Source organism: Danio aesculapii, chromosome 14, assembly GCF_903798145.1.
Source record: "Danio aesculapii chromosome 14, fDanAes4.1, whole genome shotgun sequence".
Classification (NCBI taxonomy): domain Eukaryota; kingdom Metazoa; phylum Chordata; class Actinopteri; order Cypriniformes; family Danionidae; genus Danio; species Danio aesculapii.
In genome coordinates this window covers 46,305,852-46,326,097 of record NC_079448.1, presented here as the reverse complement: position 1 = coordinate 46,326,097, position 20,246 = coordinate 46,305,852, and the positions used below count along the sequence as shown (strand labels likewise).

The 20,246-nt window shown below is 35.6% G+C and overlaps 1 protein-coding gene across 1 annotated transcript in view; it reads right to left on the bottom strand.

Annotated features, from left to right (window-relative positions):
* Positions 1–20,246, bottom strand: part of lingo2 (leucine rich repeat and Ig domain containing 2) — a 593,792-nt gene that overhangs the window by 347,406 nt on the left and 226,140 nt on the right. The gene's annotated exons all lie outside the window — the stretch shown is intronic.

Below are 20,246 nucleotides of genomic sequence, written 5' to 3'. Positions count from 1 at the left end.
GTCCCTTGATTAATTAGGGGTCGCCACAACGGAATGAACTGCCAACTTATCCGGCATATCTTTTACGCAGCGGATGCCCTTCCAGCCAATACTGGGAAACACACATACACACTCTTTCACACACATACACTACAGCCTATTTAGTTTATCCAATTCACCTATAGGAGCACCTAGAGGAAACCCTGATTTTCTGTACAAATTTTTGGTACAGAAATGCCCACTGACCCAGCCAGTGGCTCGAACCAGCGACCTTCGTGCTGTGAGGTGATCGTGCTACCCAATACGCCACTGTGACGCCCCATATAATATTATAAAACATTAAAAAACAACATATAAATATATATTTATATATAATATTTGATGTTCATTTAATATGTCCCATATATATATATATATATATATATATATATATATATATATATATATATATATATATATATATATATATATATATATATATATATACACAAATATTAATGGATGTTCCAATCAATATATTCACTTTAATATATTTCATCAAAATTGTGTTATATGTCATATATTAGTATAATATATTGTTATATATTATTATTTTATTATATTATTAGACTTTTATATGTATTAAAACTTGTGACGAAGTGAAGATTAATCACTTGCAAAATATTTTTTACATAATACACATGTATACTATATAAACTATACTATATATACTATATAAATACATACATTTTTAAAATATATATTTCAATGTATATATAATTGCATTTATCTGTGTATTTTATATGTAAATATAAATAAACATGTTCTCAAACATATGCATGCATGTGTTTTTATATATGGATAATGCATATACACAGTATACACATATATATTATGACAAAACAAGCTTTATTTTGGATGTGATTAATCATGATTAATTAGTTAATTATCTCTCAATTTAAATCTCCCTCTTTAGCATGATCTTACCTTTGATTTTCTATATTTTAGACAATAAGCTGTGTGACTGTGGTTTAAACACACAGTTAAAAAAACACTCCACAACCTTGTCGTAAATCTCAGCTCACACTGATAGATAAGAGCTGAGGATTGAGTTATCAAGCAGGAGGGTTTTAGATATAAGTCCTTTCCGAACATAAAAAACAGAGGGCGAAGAGAGGAACAGGGTGAATAGTGTTTCATTACTGAAGCAAAGTCCCTTTGCTCTCAGTTTTTCACAAGGCAGACATGGAGCCATTAAAAAAACTGGTCACAGCAAATCCAGTTCAATCGAGCAACTTAAGAAGCTACTTCAGCTTTTAGCCAATTACTGCTGATTCAGTTCTGATACATCTTAGTGAGAGTAATGATTAGGCCAATTTACAAATGGATTTTCTTTTTCCCTACAAAAAAATATATAAATAAAAACGAAGCTAGTTTGTCCACTATTTTTTTCTAGAATTTCTAAGAGGCCTCAGTGCTGTTTATGCAGACATTTGTTTACTTGTGTACTACAGTATATGTGGATGAAAGGTCCTTTAAGTGACTTTGACCGTGGCATGGTTGTCAGTGTCAGACGGGCTGATCTGAGTATTTCCAGGAACTGCTGATCTACTGGGATTTTCATGTATAACCATCTCTAGGGTTTACAGAGAATAGTCTGAAAAGAGAAAATATGCAGAGGGCAGCAGTTCTGCGGGAGTGAAAACGCCATGCTGATGCCAGAGGTCAGAGCAGAATGACCAGACTTGTTGGAGCTAGTAAAAAAGGCAACAGTAACAATGCTCGAAGAGCATTTCTGAACACACAACAAATCAACCGCTGGAAAAAGGTGGCCCACAGCAGCAAAGGGGGGGCACACCGGTGACTATGCTTCCAGCGCAAAACAGCAAACTGGGTCTATTGACATAGAGTTGACCAAAATTAAATATAAAAAAATTGCCAGATGAGTCTTTATCTTTTTTATCTCTCTATTACAATCAAAATCTGGTGTAAAAAAAACATGAAAGAATGGATCCATCCTGCCTCGGCCTCTTACTGTACAATCAATTGAGCTTGTTTAAATGCCACAGCCTACCTGAGTACAGTTGTTGACCGAGTCTATCTCTTCATGACCACAGGGTATTTTTCTTTTGATGACTATTTCAGTGGATAACGGACTATGTCACAAAGCTCAAATCATCTCAAACTGGTTTATTTAACATGACAGTGAGTTCACTATTCAGTATTTAATGTCAACAGTCACCGAATCTCAATCCAATACAGCACCTTTGGGATGTGCTGGAAAAGAAGGCTGGATGTGCAGCTGAAAAATATATATTTTTGAACCAAAATCTCAGCAGATTTAAGGATAAATTTAGATTTAGTTTAAACATATGTACATTTATATGTATTTACGTATATATTATATCATCTTTGCATCAAATTACAAAAAACTAATTACCGCTTATGCGAGGTGTTTCTAACACAGTGTCTATGGGCGGGACAGTACTTTTTTTTTCTTTTTCTGAAAGTCTTGATAACACTATTGTTGAGGTTTTCTTTTATTATTTCAGCAATTAGGACTGTAAAAAATTATTTGTTGTTACAATTATGTGTACATACCTACACATCTCTTTCTTGAAGAGAAAACAAGACTATTTCACGTATGGCAGATTATTTAGCTTGTTTTAAGAAAAAAATCATTTAAATTTTTATTCATTTCTGAAAAGAAACCTATATTTTTAATGTGTCCAGATTATGATTCTTGATTTAGGAATTTCATATATTTGTTCTAGAAACAAGATAACAATTCTAGGTAAGAAAAAGCCTTATTTTTTTGCAGTGTGAATCAGCAAATGCTGTATTTTTTCCCAAACAGAGAAGAAAACTCTTGGGCTGTGTCCGAAATCACCTGCTACTAGTAGCTATTAGTTAGAATAGACGTTCTATACAATATGAATGTGAGTAGTTTTGTCATGATCACAAGACCTAACCACGTCAGTTGCATCGCTTCACCCATATTCAAGACTTCTCTCGTGAAGCATCAAGGGACAGTGTAGCGTCCATCGGATGCACACTTCAGAATCTCACCGGAAGCAGTAGGTCATCCAGAATTTGGACATACTACTTGGCCCACATACTGTTTTTAGCATACTACGTTGTATGGAAGTATGCGATTTCGGATGCAGCCTTGTCTGGTTGCATAAACTGCAGAGACTGGTCTTAAAGGGAAAGTATCTGATGTCCCTAGAGTGTGTATGTGAAGAAATACCCCACAAATAATGTTTTATAGCTTTTTAATCTACCCCTTTCCGGCTTTAATCTTAATTGTGCCATTTTGGTGACTGTCGCTTTAAATTCAAATGAGATTGTGATTTTTTCAAAAGAGGGCGGAGCTACAGATCTCCACCCAAATGGGAGAATGTCAATCATTGTGTTTTTGCAGTTTTTGTCAAGAGTGATTTTAAAATAAATAAATACATTTTATATTTACAATTAGAGGCTGGCTATATTCACATAATGCTGCCACACACTTTTTTTTTTTTGCATAATAGGTCACCTTTAAAAGTAAGTCCCCATGTTTTTTTATTTATTTATTTATTTATTGCTCCCCAAGAGTGGTCATAACTTAAACAAAAAGGTTGATCAGTCTAATTTGAATCCACTGCAAGGTCAGTCTAGTTTGTATTTGTCTTAGTATGGTGTCTATATGCAACTGCAGATGCAAAACAATTCCATCCACAAGTACTTCATCTGTTTAATAAACAGCAATACTGAGCAGGATTTCTGACATGTAAAACCCGTCTGTTGGTAAGGCCACGCAGTACTTCAGAAATATAACCTTCAATTTCAGTCACACTTTTCTCACATGTGTGCTAGTGCAAATTATACAGTGGGAAATGTGTGAGAAGCGTCACAAAGTTTTTAGCAGAAAAGCTGTTTGTCAGTCTTCTGTCACGTCATGCCATGCACGTTATCAGATTTATGTATTTGCACCTCTTAATAAGAAGGATCTGTGTGTAAGTGTTTCTAACACTGCTGTACCTCTTCGTGTTAAAAAATGCGTAACTGCAAATTGTTCTAGGTACAATTAGCTAAAATATCTAAAAAAAAAAACCAACCTTTCTTTTACTCCATGTGCTCTTAAATTGTTTCTAAATGACATTTATGATGATGACTATATTGATGTATTGACTCAATGGTGATTGCTTGTAATTTGGTATGATTTGATGACCCATTTAATGATGATGATTGTTATGTTTGGTAAGGGATCTTGCTGAATCCTACTTTGTAATAAAACTTCTCAAACGTGCATATTAGCGCACGTTTAAGCATTGGATTGGAATTCAGATGTATTTCATAGATCGCAATTATCTCTAAAAAAATATTTTGAGTCTAGATATGTGACTTTGTGTGTGCATTAGAGAATGAAACAGAGTGAAGCAGGAAGAGAGAAGTGTTCTCACGGGCCCGGTCTTTCCTAGTATGTGATAATGGGGCCTGTAATGCACTATGTGTTCTTACTAATGGAAACATAGAGAGCTTGGCGGCGCTGAAAAATGAGATGCGCTAAAAGCAGAGGGCAAAAAAAAGACATATACAATTACCTGTTCAATTCACACTTCAAAAAACGAGTAGTGCTGACACGACAACACAATTCCATAGTGGATATATACAGTAGGGAGTCAAACAAAACAACAATACAAAGAATTGCAAATAAAAATAAATAAATAATAATTATATTGGTTAATTAGTCTGATTTCACCAAGTAGAACATGTTCTTGGATAAACACCTATGTTGATTCTGGAACAGCATTTCAATTAGCCAATCAGATTTGAGGGACAAGTTTTCAGTTTATGTTGTTTATGTTAAGGCTTACAGTTAGGGTTGTGAGCCTCTATTATGATAACCAGCGATCTAGCAGTTGCCGATCACTGGAGAACTACAATTCTGCCACTAAAGTAAACTACAACTCCCATAATGTACCTTACACACACCAGTTTCGGATTCCTAATGATTGCACACACAGCTGGAAACTCATCATAGACTAATTACATGGACTATTTATACTGCTTTCATTCTCACACACATTGCTGAGTCTTGTTTCTGTTTAGAGAATCACGTAACCAATATCCTTGTCTTGCCCTCCCATGTTTTTGACCTTTGTTTTGTTTGTTGTACCTGTTGTTTTGCCACCTGTCCTGACCTTTCACCTGTTACTCTGACCACGAATTTTGGATTATTTTTATGCTGCTGTTTTTGACTATTGCCTGCCTGACCATTATCTACAATAAACTGCATGTGGATGCTCAACTCGTTCCATCACAGCCTCTATCAATATTATCCAACTATACATTTTGGGAATAACTGAAAATTAGGGTTAGGTTTAGGAGTAGAGATTAGGTGTGGATTACACTTTTGAACATCAATGATATTGCTGGATCATTATACTGTAGATGTTAATCCAGGATCGCATCCTTGGCAAAAATCACACCAACTCCCACAACATATAATTATGCTTTGGAAATCTACAGAGAACATTTGTTTTCAAAAAGAGCTGGCTCATTTAAAAGTGTATATTTAAATCTTCATGTAGAACTGTCTCATGTTTGTGAAGCTAGTATCCGTGGAGATTCAGCTGTTTTTCTGATGTGTTTGGCTGTCATGTTGACAGAAGATGAAGATTTTTTTTTTCTAAAGCTATAAAGACATTTAATCGGTGAGTTGAGGGCCATATGAATCTGATATTATAGGTCTTTGACAACAGGTGATAAGTTAAGGCAATTGGGTCATAAAAGAGCACAAGAGAGAACTTGGGGATACAATGCAGAACCATGTGTGCAAATATAGCCATATGTTGAAACTGTCATGTATGTTTGTCAAGACATACTATATGCGAGAGAAGAGTCCAGTTTAGATGCTTGAAATATTTACACTAGTGATGATTAGCAAATTTCAACTATATGTGGTAAAACAGTTATGACTACATTAGATCTTTACATTATAAGGGCCAAATAGACGAGGGGGCTTTAAATTGGTGTCATAAACGAGTAAGAGCTGGGATTTTTTTTGTGACTACCTAATTATTTTATGTTCAATCCACTTAAGTCTGTAAAACTAATAAGATAACTTAATTCCTTCATGTTGTCCCAACTGTTATGATTACCAGCTATCGAGCTGGTAAACATGCAGATCACTATAAGGAATACAAATCCACCTGTATATGGACTACAAGTTCCAGTCATGCACCACACACACTCACACCAGTTCCTGATCCTGACTAATTGCAAACACACAGCCGGAGGATTGTCAAAGACTGATTAGGACTATCTATACAGCACACACACACACACACACACACACACACACACACACACACACACACACACACACACACACACACACACACACACACACACACACACACACACACACACACACTTTAGAGTCTTTTTTAACTGTTTCTGTGACATTACGATGCATTTTCCTTGCCTAGATTTGCCGTGTTTTTGACCCCCGCCTTGTTTGTTTGTTTATGTTATCTGCTGCGTGCCTGTACTGATCAATCACCTGTGTATTTGACTACGACTCTGGATTTGCCTGCATACATCTGTTTGCTCCTGATATTGACTATTGCTTGCCTGATCATTCACAATAAACCTGCGATTGCATCCGCACCTCTGTTGTCAGCGTCCCATTCATATTACACCACCACAGATTGATCATGAAACCCAACATTTTTTTACAGTGTACACTAAAAGAATGACTTTTGCTGCTTGTTCAAACTACTTATATAAATTGAGTTGAAACAACATAATTCTTACATTTTTCTTAATTGTTTTATGTTCAATTCACTTATATTTATAAAAAATGATTTAGCTAACTTAATAGATTTATGTTGGTACAACATGGAATTGTGTGGAACCCAGCATTTTTTACAGTAAAGAAACGTGCTAAAATGCATTAATAGACCTAAGCGGGTTAACATAACATATATTATATTAATATATTATAATCTTTTTATAAAGTGAAAAGTATGAACTTTTATTGAATTACTTTTGAACATGGTAGGGGTCAAATCAAGCTCGAAAAACTAGCACTGCCAAATGTACAATAATATACTGCAGTGATAAAGTATTAGCAATAGTATTAAAATGTACATATAACAAATCAGGTCAATCTTGGTTGTGCCACTGCTCTCAAATGTCTGATGCCCTGAAATGAAGGGTATGTTAACCCATGTGTGCTGTTGGGGATGTTGTCATCCACTCTGGGGTGATTTTGAGTCTTAATTTGGCCACAACGTTCTCTGTGTTTCAGCAAATGGAATGATTTTTAGTGACAAATCTTATTTTGACACATATTTTGGGAAAATGCTTTTCAATTTTTTTTTTCTCAAAAATTCAACAATACACTTTGAGAAATTGACTATGCTTTGTTATGTTCATGGCTGTTTAAACCCCATTTACTTCCATTATAGTGACAATTTTTTGATTGCAAAGCCACAACACCATATAATCATGTGTTCTTGACTGTTGGTGGTTTTCCCGGTTGGGAAGAGTTAAAAATTGTAATTTTTTACTGTTGATTATCGGTTGTGGTGGAAAAAAAAGGTTAGTTTCTATATGAAGTATAGAGTGTGTGTGTGAGACCTTTGCGCACTTGACATGATATGTCTGAGAAAATCAAAATAAGCAGCTCAGCTCTCAGAACATAAGTGGTAAGTGTATTTATGCACACACACACACTATAATCTGCAGCGTTACTCCATATAACTCCATATAAAAGCCAGAAATGTTTTTGCACAGTCCTACCTAAAGGGTTAATGCTGCCAACTGATGAGCAACAGTAAAAATTACACATTTACCAACAGGGAAAACCACCAACAATCAAGCATGCATGCATGATTATATGCTGTCATGCCTTTGCAATCAGAAAATGTGATTATAATCGAAGTCAATGGGGCACAAACAGCCACAAACATAATGAAAAGGTAGTGAATTTGAACAGTACACAAGGGTTAAATCAATCTAATCGATCTAATATTCACAAATCCTAACATGACTCCTAGCACATGAACTGAGGATAATTAAACAACCCGAATCTCAAAGCAGAGTTAATGTTTCTAGAAGTTCCTGAGCAAAACAGCCCTGCGGTGCAAGCAAGCATTCAGTCACAACCAGCAACAAAAAACAACATTAGCGCTTTAATTCTTTCAACCTAATTACAGGGGGCCAAAAATAAATGGTAAAGCACGTCACATCCGACTTACGTTGTCTCTTTTTATTAGCGAACTGAATTCCCCCTTCAGCAAACGCAAGTATTAAATATGCATGCGACCGATTAACTGAGCCAAATGCGGTTTAATGTCAAGATGTAAAGTCCGCCCCTGGTAAATGATGTGATGTGACCCCATCAGTCAGCAAAGCCAACCGCATCATGAACTTCAGCTCTTGGTGACTCAATGCTTTATGACACATGCAATCTGCGATGTCCTCATCTCTGGATGCAGGCAAACGAACAGCTCTTTTTGTAAGCCAATCAGCTATCAGTCAGTTTTTCGTTTATTTGTTTATGTTTAGTTTTTTCCATATCTGCAGCCATTATGCCGTTTTCATCAGCAGAATGTGACGCTTGCTAACACTGTCTGCTAGACTGCATAAATGAAAAGTGAAATAGTAATTTACTCAGGATGAGGGGTCTCTAGTACTGAGTGGGGACTCATGTGGACATTAACCAGCTCAGTGGGCACAACGTCGCTGCCTCGCAAATGACCCATTCTAATAAACGCATTATCATAAATAGTAAGTGACTCGTACACCATGGAAATGGATAACCTCAGCTTGGCTAACAAAAAAATAAATAAATCGCACTGCTGGCTGATTGTTTCATTGTGGGCCGGTGCATTCATTGTCAAGTAAAGAATCGTATCCCTGGATTATGTCATCCTGCAGGTCTGTTACATAACTGCTGCTGCTCCTGAAAACATACATCAGTTCTTTTATTAAGGGGCGCCTCTGTATTTGGTGCCGATTTGATTAATCAAATCAAATTAAACTGATATGAAAAAGGGAATTGCTTTGAGGATTATCAGTATTCAATAAATTGGAATAAATGGAATTTAATCAATTTTCTATAAAAGATAAAAAAAATTATGTTACGTGTTTATTTTATGCATATTTTATTAAAAACAAGTCAAATTATATATAAATACAGTTCAGTACATATACAGTTTAGTTAAAGAGTAGAATTACCCACTGAGTTATTAGCCCCCATGTTTATTTTTTTCCCCAATTTCTGTTCAACAGAGATACATTTTTTTTCAACACATTTCTAAACATAATAGTTTTAATGTTTCATTTCTAATAACTGATTTATTTTATCTTTGTCATGATGACAGTAAATAATATTTTACTAGATATTTTTCAAGACACTTCTATACAGCTTAAAGTGACATTTAAAGGCTTAACTAGGTTAATTAGGTTAACTAGGGTGCTTAGGGTAATTAGGCAAGTTATTGTATAACAATATTGTATTATTGTATTGTTCTGTAGACTATCGAAAAAATATATAGCTTAAAGGGGATTTAAATCTTAAAATCGTTTTTAAAAATAAATAAAAACTGATTTTATTTTAGCCGAAATAAAACAAATAAGACTTTCTCCAGAGGAAAAAAACATTATAGGAAATACTGAGAAAATTCCATCGCTCTGTTAAGCATCATTTGGGAAAAAAAAAAAAAAGTCTGACCTCAACTATATATATATATATATATATATATATATATATATATATATATATATATATATATATATATATATATATATATATATATATATATATATATATATAATAAACATAAACTTGAATACACTCAAAATCATATTGTGCTAATTGCATTAATACAAAATAAAATACTTTTAATTAAACTGGAAGAAAAAAATAATTACACACTGGAAGTACTGTAAAATCAGAACAATTACATTTTGATAAAACTGACTTCACATATGTATTATTCTTATTATTATGATCATTATTTTTATTATTGTAGTTATTATTATTATTATTAATTAATAATTATTAATTATTGATTATTAATTATTGATTATTAATTATTGATTATTAATTATTGATTATTAATTATTAATTATTAATTATTAATTATAAAAATATATAACCAAGAATAAGATTCAGTAATATTATTTTCATTACCTTCATATTTTGTAATCGTACGTTTTTTCTTTCATAGGTTTTTTTTTTTTTTTTTTTTACAATGGGGCATATACACAGCTAGTGTTTTACAGCCAATGATAAACTTCCAGTGACAGCTTAATGTGACTATTTTCAATTTCACAAGATTCCTTTTACAGCATTGATGTTGTAATGTAATTAAAATACAATCAGTTAAATAGAATAAATAATATAAAATATACTGTCTTATTTTAAACCCATGATGGGGGAAAATGTAATTTAATGCAGTGCTTCTTGTCCAGACTGAGACCCACTTTATATTGTATATCTATCAGGCAGTGAAGATCATTGATTTTTAAAGAAATCAGACCTTAAACTTGGCAATTTTATAAGGGAAAGACAGCTGAGGCTGGCTGGCTGGCTGGCTGAAATGAAATGAAAAGTCTGTGTGCATATACCCCATTAGTTTGTACACTACTATAGTTACATTTATTTTAGAGCATTTGTTTGTGTTAAAAAGATGGTGCTAAAAAAATTTTAATAGAAACTTAAACAAGCTATTAATGACAATTAAACAATTAATGACAAATATACATTTAAAAAAGCTTTAAATTACAATATTTATTTAAAGCTAAAGTTCAACGTAAATTATCCACTACTGTTAAACCTATTGGGGGCAGTAGGCAATACTATTAATTATACTATTTAACTTTAATTCACCCTAATTTGGTCATTAATAAAATAAAAATGTGGAGAGTCAAATCAGAATATAAATAGTTATTTTAATATGCACATAATCACTTAATATTACTGCTTTTACTTAATTTTTGATCATACAAATGAAGTCTTGGTGAGCATAAAAACTCTCCTTTCAAATTAAAATACAATTTCAGTTAACTCAAAATGTGGAGTGTGAAAGTTAGTGTGTGAGAGTGATGGTGTTAAAATGAATAACACTTTTCAGTTTATCCGAATACTTTGCAGACAGTCCTGCATCATGCAGAGAATGCCAGAGATTTTGACTGCAAAGCTTAACATGATGTAAGTTAGAAGAAACGGGCACCATGCAACTGGGTCAAATTTTAGTTGGATAACAACTGTCAGTATGGCTAAAATAACAAGTTAAGTGTTCCCACTGTTTATTATGTGAAGAGTTCAGGCTATTTTCATGCCCCCCTCTGTAAAGTCCGCACGGGTCAGCAAACAAAAGCAAAGCCAAATCTAAGAGCCACACTCCTTCAAACAACGGGAGCTGTCCAGAGTGCTGAAAGCTGAAAATATGTAGCTGTTTTCTCACTGTGAGGCCTGCGTCACTTCAAACATCTTTCTTTACTAAGAATAGGGAGGTTTTTTCGGTTCAACATCATGTTTTTGGGTTACACTGTGCTTTCGGACAGTCCAGATTTAGAAATACATAGAAGTAAATACTCTCAACGTTGCAGGGTGGCACGGTGGCTCAATGGTTAGCACTGTCGCCCCACAGCAAGAAGGTGGCTGTTTTAAGTCCCAGCTGGGTCAGTTGGCAATTCTGTGTGGAGTTTGCATGTTCTCCCCGTGTTTGCATGGGTTTCCTCCGGGTGCTCCAGTGTCCTCCACAGTCCCAGTACTGGGTAGCAGCTGGAAGGGCATCCGCTGTGTAAAAACATGCTGGATAATTTGATGGTTCATTCCGCTGTGGAATAAAGGGACTAAGCTGAAGTAAAATAAATCAATGGGGCTGCAAGTTGGTGCAGTGGGTAGCACGTTCGCCTCACAGCAAGAAGGTCGCTGGTTCGAGCCTCTGCTGGGTCAGTTGGCGTTTCTGTGTGGAGTTTGCTTGTTCTCCCCGTTTTCGCATGGGTTTCCTCTGGGTGCTCCGGTTTCCCTCACAAGTCCAAAGACATGCGTTTGAGGTGAATTGGGTAGGCTAAATTGTCAGTAGTGTATGAGTGTGAATAGCTGTGTATGGATGTTTCCCAGTGATGGGTTGCGGCCCAGTTCAGGTGAATTAGGTAGGCTAAATTGTCAGTAGTGTATGAGTGTGAATGGCTGTGTATGGATGTTTCCCAGTGATGGGTTGCGGCTGGAAGGGCATCCACTGCGTAAAAACATAGATAAGTTGGCAGTTCATTCTGCTGTGGCGACCCCAGATTAATAAAGGGACTAAGCCGAAAAGAAAATGAATGAATGAATGTCAACGTTGCATTGTGCATTTTGTATCGTTTGTGTTTGGTTTGGCTTTAAATTTTAATAAATGAAAACAAAAATCTACTTCGAAAAATGTATTAGTTTCGTTCATTTAATTATTTAATTCTACAATTGATTATACCGATAATGCCAGATAAATAAACTGTCACGGTTCATATATTGATGTTCTCCTTTTGTTGTTATGTCTGTCGCATGGGTGTGTTTGTTTACCTTTTTTGACAGCACGTGTTCCAGTCAGCTGACTAATCAGCAGGGCCACTTGCAACCTATTAATGATACCTACTGAAGGACTCTGTTTCTCACGTTTTGGCATTCAGTCACTCATGTTTGTTCCTGTGTTTCAGGTCTCGTTCTGCTGTCCTCCAGGATTTGTGAGTTTTCTTGTGTCCCTATGCTACTAGAGCAATTCAGCTAATAAACTTTTACTTGCATTTGGATCCGTTTATCTCATCCTCGTGACATAAACAAATGCATTTTTTATGCTTATAGGGACGTTCCATCGACTTTGCTAAGATTTTACTGCAAAAATTGTATACACTATCTCCTAACACTACCCCTAAACACAAACAAAAAGTCTAAAAGGACATTTGAAAATTATATTAAATTATAAATGTAATAAATTAAGCAAAAAATTTGTTGTTGTTGTTTTTCCATTTGACTCTATTTTTACTGTTATTGTGTTTAACATTGAAAGGTGGCATCAGATATACATAGGAGGCTGTCAGTTTCATTTGCTTAATATTTATTTAATTTACATATTCTACCACTAAAATGGATATGTTTTTAATTTTATTAACTTGTTTAAATGTTAACATGCTGTTTACAAACACACACACACACACACACACACACACACACACACACACACACACACACACACACTTGTAAAACTATATTTATGGGGACTTTCCATAGCCATAATGATTTTTATGTGTTGATGCTCATTTCCCAAAACGGCTGAATTATGATAGCAAAGAGAAGTCAACAGTTTGTTGTCTCAGCATTGTTTGAGGTGACTACATCTTGAGCAAATGGTAACAATTGTAGAATGGAGACGGGCCACAGAGAACCATCTCATCAATAGTGTGGAAACTGCATTAACATAGAGAGATAGAAAGAACAGCTGTGTCAAAAGCCAAGGAGCAACTTTATTAACATCTAAAGGAAAGTCTAAAGGAAACACCTAACACAGTATAAAAAGTTTGAGTTTAAGAATGCTCAGGGTTCATTCTGACTCTGATGAAACAAGGGTACAGCCGTGTATTTTGAGACTGCAATGCTGATCAAACATCTTCATTGGGATCTTCTACATCCTCCTCATTTTTTTTCTAACAATTATATCCCCGTAACTTTAAAACAGTAAACAATATAAACTTTTATGACTTCAAAATACTTAATTCTGTGTGATTTTTGAGTGCTTTTCATCATGGGGACTGCTGGATTACCTAACCAATTCCATGCATGTTCAATAAAAAAGGTCAGGAGAGTGTTTTCTTCAATGTCAAAAATATTAAACGCGATGGCGCAGTAGGTAATGCTGTCGCCTCACAGCAAGAAGGTCGCTGGTTTGAGCCTCGGCTGGGTCACTTGGCATTTCTGTGTGGAGTGTGCATGTTCTTCCAATGTTCGCATGGGTTTCCTTTGGGTGCTCCGGTTTCCTCCACAGTCCAAAGACATGCGGTACAGGTAAATTGGATAAAGATGGTAAAGATGGTAAAGATGGGCATCTGCTGCGAATAGCATATGCTGGATAGGTTGGTGGTTCATTCCGCTGTGGCGACCCCAGATTAATAAAGGGACTAAGCCGAAAAGAAAATAAATGAATAAATGGATACAGATGAATTATTCGATTTACAGAATTCTGGTATCCTCAATGCAATGCAAGAGTTACATTCAGGAGGTGCGCAACAATTTTCATTTTCCTGACTCCAGCTTTTATACGCAGCTGATATTAACGGGTGTAGTTTAGTGGAATTTGTCACTTGTCAATCATTCTCCAGTCCTCCATTGGCCGCACCCATACATACGTCCTCTTTTTCTACGAAGTCTCTGCACGAGGTTAAAAGTATAAAACTTCTCAACTGGAAATTATCTGTGTTCATTTTCAACCAATCTCTGCTTACAGGAAGTTTATCTGCAGAGCTCAAGTTATTTTTAAGCAATACAAATACAATTGTGTAATGAAAAGAAAAAGAGACAAAAATAATACTAAATAAATTCCTTTTCCCTAACAAGACCAAAAATAAATGACCCCACGAGGTCACAGCAATGGTCAAAAAGGAACAAACGGTATCATGAGGGTAATCCAATAACATAGTCATGGTCACAGGCAGAGGTCGGTACAAGCGGCAAACAGAATAAACAAAGAAACAAGGCAAGGATCTAAAAACGGCACGGTAAAACTAGACCAGGGATGGGCAAACTCGATCCTGGAGGGCCGGTGTCCCTGCATAGTTTTGCTCCAACCCTAATCAAACACACCTGCTTGTAGCTTTCTAGTGATCTTAAAGACACTAATTAGGGTGTTCAGGTGTGTTTGATTAGTGTTGGAGCAAAACTCTGCAGGGACACCGGCCCTCGAGGATCAAGTTTGCCCATGCCTGGACTAGACAAAGAAGACTCAGCAAAGAGTGTGTGCGTGAGAGGTAAATACATAGTCCATGTAAACAAGCTATAATTTGTTTCCAGCTGTGTATGTGCAATCAGGGAGAGGACTAGAACCGGTGTGTGTGTGTGTTGTGTGTGTGTGTGTGTGTGTGTGTGCGTGTGTGTGTGCGTGTGTGTGTGTCTGTGTGTGTCTGTGTGTGAGTGGTGCATGATGGGATTCAAGTCCAATTCCATGACAGACTTTTTAGTTTTCCAGCGATCTGCAACTGTTAGATTGCTGGTGATTGTGACAATTATATAAATGACTTTACTATATTATTCATTGCTTATGTAATCTACAATGCTTTGGCAATAGATGAATTGAATTCAGTTGAATTGATTTGATATAAAAACAATACCACACTACACACTCCAGTGTTTTAAGCTCTATGTATACTCTTCTGTTTTATACAAGATCACATAACATAAAACCAACATGAAACTAAGCACCACTGAGACTCAACTCAAGGAATATTATAGAAAAGCAGTGGTATGGTAAGTTATAAGAGCACACACTGTCACACTTCCATTCAGCAGTCAGCGAGCGCTAATCATTCCTTCAAATAACCTTCACATCAGGTAGGCCACACGAGCCAGCACTGCTAGGCTGCCTTTTGTGACAGAGATTTTTTTTTCATTGTGCTGTGAAGTTGAGATGGTTTTCAAAGAGCTCCTGAGACTGAATGAGATTTCAGCTTCCTTTCCTTTGCTCTATTTTGCCCTCCAGAAACATCTATTCAGATCTGAAGGACAACATTCTTCAATCTAGCCATCAGCTGCTGGTTTCGCCAAGCCGCCTGTCTAGCTGCCTACAAGTCGAGGCCTTGATTTCACAGGTAAAAAGCTGCTGGAGTCTCATGACTGATTTTCCACTTTACCACTTTCAGAGCCTTGTGCAGGTATCACATTTTCACACACACAAATACAGTGTCCTTCACTAATATTGGCAGCCTTGGCAAAGAAAGCTGTAAAACTAATGTCTTTATATGTTTTAGCTTCTAGACTTTAGCTCAAAATATTAACAAAAGCATAGCTTTAATTGAGAATGAACAACTGCAAAGCACAGTTTTATCAAAAACCAATATATGCGAGCAATATATTTTATATAAAGGACTATCCTGGTTAGTTTGTACGCTTATTAGTACACTTGGAGTGTCTAGTATCAACTGTGTCACTTTATATTTATGGTACTATATAATTCTTGCTATTTAAAAAACATTAAATAAGTCATAAGTCACTCATGAAGTGCAATTTTTCAGCTTTATTTTTTATTTTTGGTAGGATTTATGCAACATTGGCTCAAAGTGAATATGTACCCCCATCTTCATTTCTGGAGAACGCAAATTATGTAGCCAAACTCGGTCCTGGAGGGTCGGGGTCCTGCTGATTTTAGCTCTAACTTGCCTTAACACACCTGCAAGGACGTTTCTAGAAAGCCTAGTAAGAGCTTGATTAGCTAGCCCAGGTGTGTCTGACTGAAGTTGGAGCTAAAACCTGCAGGACACCAAACCTTGAGGACTGAGATTGAGAACCCCTGTTCAAGGGAAATATTATATTGTAAGAAATACCATTATTGCAATACTCAACAACAATACTGCATATTTTCAAATTTTTGGGTCACTTCAATGCTTAATTTACCGTATTCATATACCAAAGGTGTCATTAATATTACACTGTAAAAATTGCTGTAAAATTTACAGTATTACTGGTGTCGTGTGAGGACATTGGACATCAAAGTAGAGGATCCAAATGCAGGTTTATTAAAGAGAATCATCTCAAGAATGTTCAGCTCAGTTGTCAAACAACATAAACAATGGAACAAAGCAAGGGTCAAACATGGCAAGGCAATAAAAAAATATTTTGTAATGTTCACAATACAGATAAACAAGACTCAGCCCAGATGTGTCTGTGTGCTGTTTAGTCATTGAATCAGCGCATGTATAGCTTCAGCTGTGTGTGTGTTTGCAATCAGTGCAAAACCGGAACCGGTGTGTGCGAGATGTAGTAGACTGTGAGTTGCAGTTCTTTAATGTGGTGTATGTGTAGTAGAGATTGTGACAACTGGCAATTTTGGCAGTAACACTGGAAAATTTAGAAAAGCACTGTAAATTAACAATTACAATTGTTTTGTAGTTTTACAGCACAATAAAAATTTATAATTTATAGTGCGCTTATAAATGTTAAAGTAATTCTGGCATTTTTTTACAGATTTACAGGCAATTTTGATTGTATTGCTGGCAAAATTTACAAGCGCACTGTACATTAACAAATGAAAATACAGATGCAAAAAACTCTAAGTGCCACCTGAAATATCTGTATAAAATTACCATCTTTTCCAGTCTTCTTTGAATATGTTCCTTTATTTCACTTTAAAGGGAATGAAAAAAAAACTACTCATTGCCATGAACATCAATTTTAGAAGAACACTTTAGATGGCACTTTAGATGGCACTGAACTCTTCAAATACAACTATGCTGTAAAACTACAGCACAATTTTAATTACAAATTTACAATACACTTGCCAATTTTCCAGTATTACTGGGAACCAAAATTGCCGGTAATACTGTAAATGGACAGCGTTGTTTCCAGTATGAAAAGGGCTGGGCGATAAAATCGGAATCGGACAAATATTTATTGTCTGAACACCATTGTCAATATGGCTAAAAAAAGATTCAGTATGTAGTTTCATTATGACGCGCTATAGTTTTATTAAAATGTGGCTGCTAATCGCGCACCTTGGAATCAATGCCAATAAGCTTAGTGAGTTTGTCCTTTCCAATGGAGGCGCGCAACTTGCGGCACGCACATATTGTGCAAGTGGCACACATGTGACTCACACACATTTTCAAGGCGCAACTTGTTAAAAACATCTCAACTTTTCCGAATGCGGCGAGCTCACTGCGATTATTGCAAGTAGAACTCACCAATCTGCTTCACACTTTGTACAGAATATACACATTTCATTAATAATGGCAGACTATTTACCACAGAGAAAACGATTGATGGTCGCTTAGTTAATAGAGACGCTTGCCACTTCAGGTCAGAATAACAACACATGCAAAAATGAGCAGCAGTGAGGAGATTGTAAATAAAAAAAAGGATGTACAGTTGTCCCCAGATTGGATTTTTGGTTTATTTTCCTGTGCATCCCAGCCACTAGCACCCCATCTAAAAGAGTTTTTAGCATAGTGGTAATGAAGTCAACCAACTTCACAAATGTTGCAGTGTGTATTTTAATAATGATGGCTGGTTCATTTACCTCAAAACTCAGATTTGATTATCATAATTAGTTTTTTTAATAGAGTTTGAGGTTTACTGTATTATTATTATTATTCACACCTTACAGATGTTGATTTACCTTAGTTGCACACACTTTGTAACATTTTATTTATCAAGTTTAAGAGTCTTTTAAACACTTCTGTTTATTTTATTATAAAGAGATCAGATATTTTGTTTAAATATTTTTGTTTTTGACTATTAAAAGTATTTGCTTTAGTAATATTGGTAAATTAAAATAAAGAAATAAAAAATAAAATAAAAAAATAAAACAATCCTAATATTGCTAAATGTATCGGTAACAAATATTCAATAATTATCAATATCGATAATCTTGAAATTGATAATGATATCATGTTTTTTGGGGGGTTTTTTTGCAATATCGCCCAGCACTGAATCTGCTCTTTATCAATTATACAGTGATATGATGAACGGCAAGATTGATTTCCATTCTAGATGAAAGCCATTCAAAAACCTGTTCACCATGAAGCGCAAAAATCAGCACAAATATGAGCCATCACACCACACAGGGTGAATAATCACGGCCGAAACACGTTCCGCTATCCCGACACAAGCGTTCTGATTGCAGGACTGGTGCTGAATGGAGTTGCCGGCGTTCGGTGCGTCATCTCAAGTGTAAAAGTAGCTTTTAGGTGGAAGCGGTCAATCTGAAAGAGTTCACAGAGCGAATGCGTTTTCTGGGACACGGGCCTTTCCGCTCTCATTCTGTAATCACTCTTACGGACATGACTTAATTAAACCATCAGATCAGCTAGCATAGAATGCAGCCGAGTCCTCTGCAAATTAAAAAGAAATTAGGATGGCAGATGTGTCTTTAATGACTTAATCATGCCTCTATATTGGATCTATTAAAACATACAGGGTGTAATATTTCTCTCAAATATTCCTTAGCCGCTGCTGTGAATGCGTGGGCGAAAAATAGATGCGATTGGTGGGAATAAATAAAAATGTGACAATGTGTCATGCAAATACAGCACAAGGCCAATTATTTTGGGTCTCAACATCTGTTAAAAAGTTCAGGGTTTTTTTTTTTTTGTGAAAAAATAAGAGAGGGAATTGGCAGTGGGAGTAATGTGCTAAATGAAAACAAGTCTACACTAACTATTTCTAACCTTGTTTTTTAAAAGTGGGTATAGCATTACTGACAAAATTATATGACTTTCAAAGTTTTGCATCAGTTTGAATCCAAAACATAATTTAATGCAGTTTAAACTTGAGTGCAAGGATAGATAGATGGGTGGATGGATGGATGGATGGATGGATGGATGGATGGATGGATAGATGGATAGATGGATAGATAGATAGATAGATAGATAGATAGATAGATAGATAGATAGATAGATAGATAGATAGATAGATAGATAGATAGATAGATAGATAGATAGATAGCATCTAGCATCAGAATGGGGAAGAAAGGTGATTTAAGTGACTTTGAACATGGCATGGGTGTTGTTGCGAGACTGGCTGGTCTGAGTATTTCAGAAACTGCTGATCTACTGGGATTTTCACACACAACCATCTCTAGGGTTTACAGAGAATGGCTAGAAAAAAAGAAAATATCCAGTGAGAGGCAGTTCATTGAATAGAAATGCACATCTTAAAGACACCTTTAAGTAACAACAAAAACTTTAAGCTCAAACTACTAATTAGCTGCTTATTGATAATTGTAAGGTAGTAGTTGGGTTTAGGAAATGGGTAGGATTAGAGATGTAGAATACAGTGTTTCCTCTAGGATTTTTTCCAGCTGTGGCGGCAGGTCTTTTTTTACACAGATCTACCAACTACCTATGGCATTATTTCAATAACAAATGTCATGAGCGCAGTATTACAAGTCGAGATCGCATTCATGTAATAGACAATAAATGCGCTATATACAGTAAATATACATTACATTCGTACGAGCATGTGATCCTTTTTACTTGCGTGACGATTTTCTCTGTTCGTGCACAAAACTTCTTGCGCGCCCTCAAATATACACTGCTCAAAC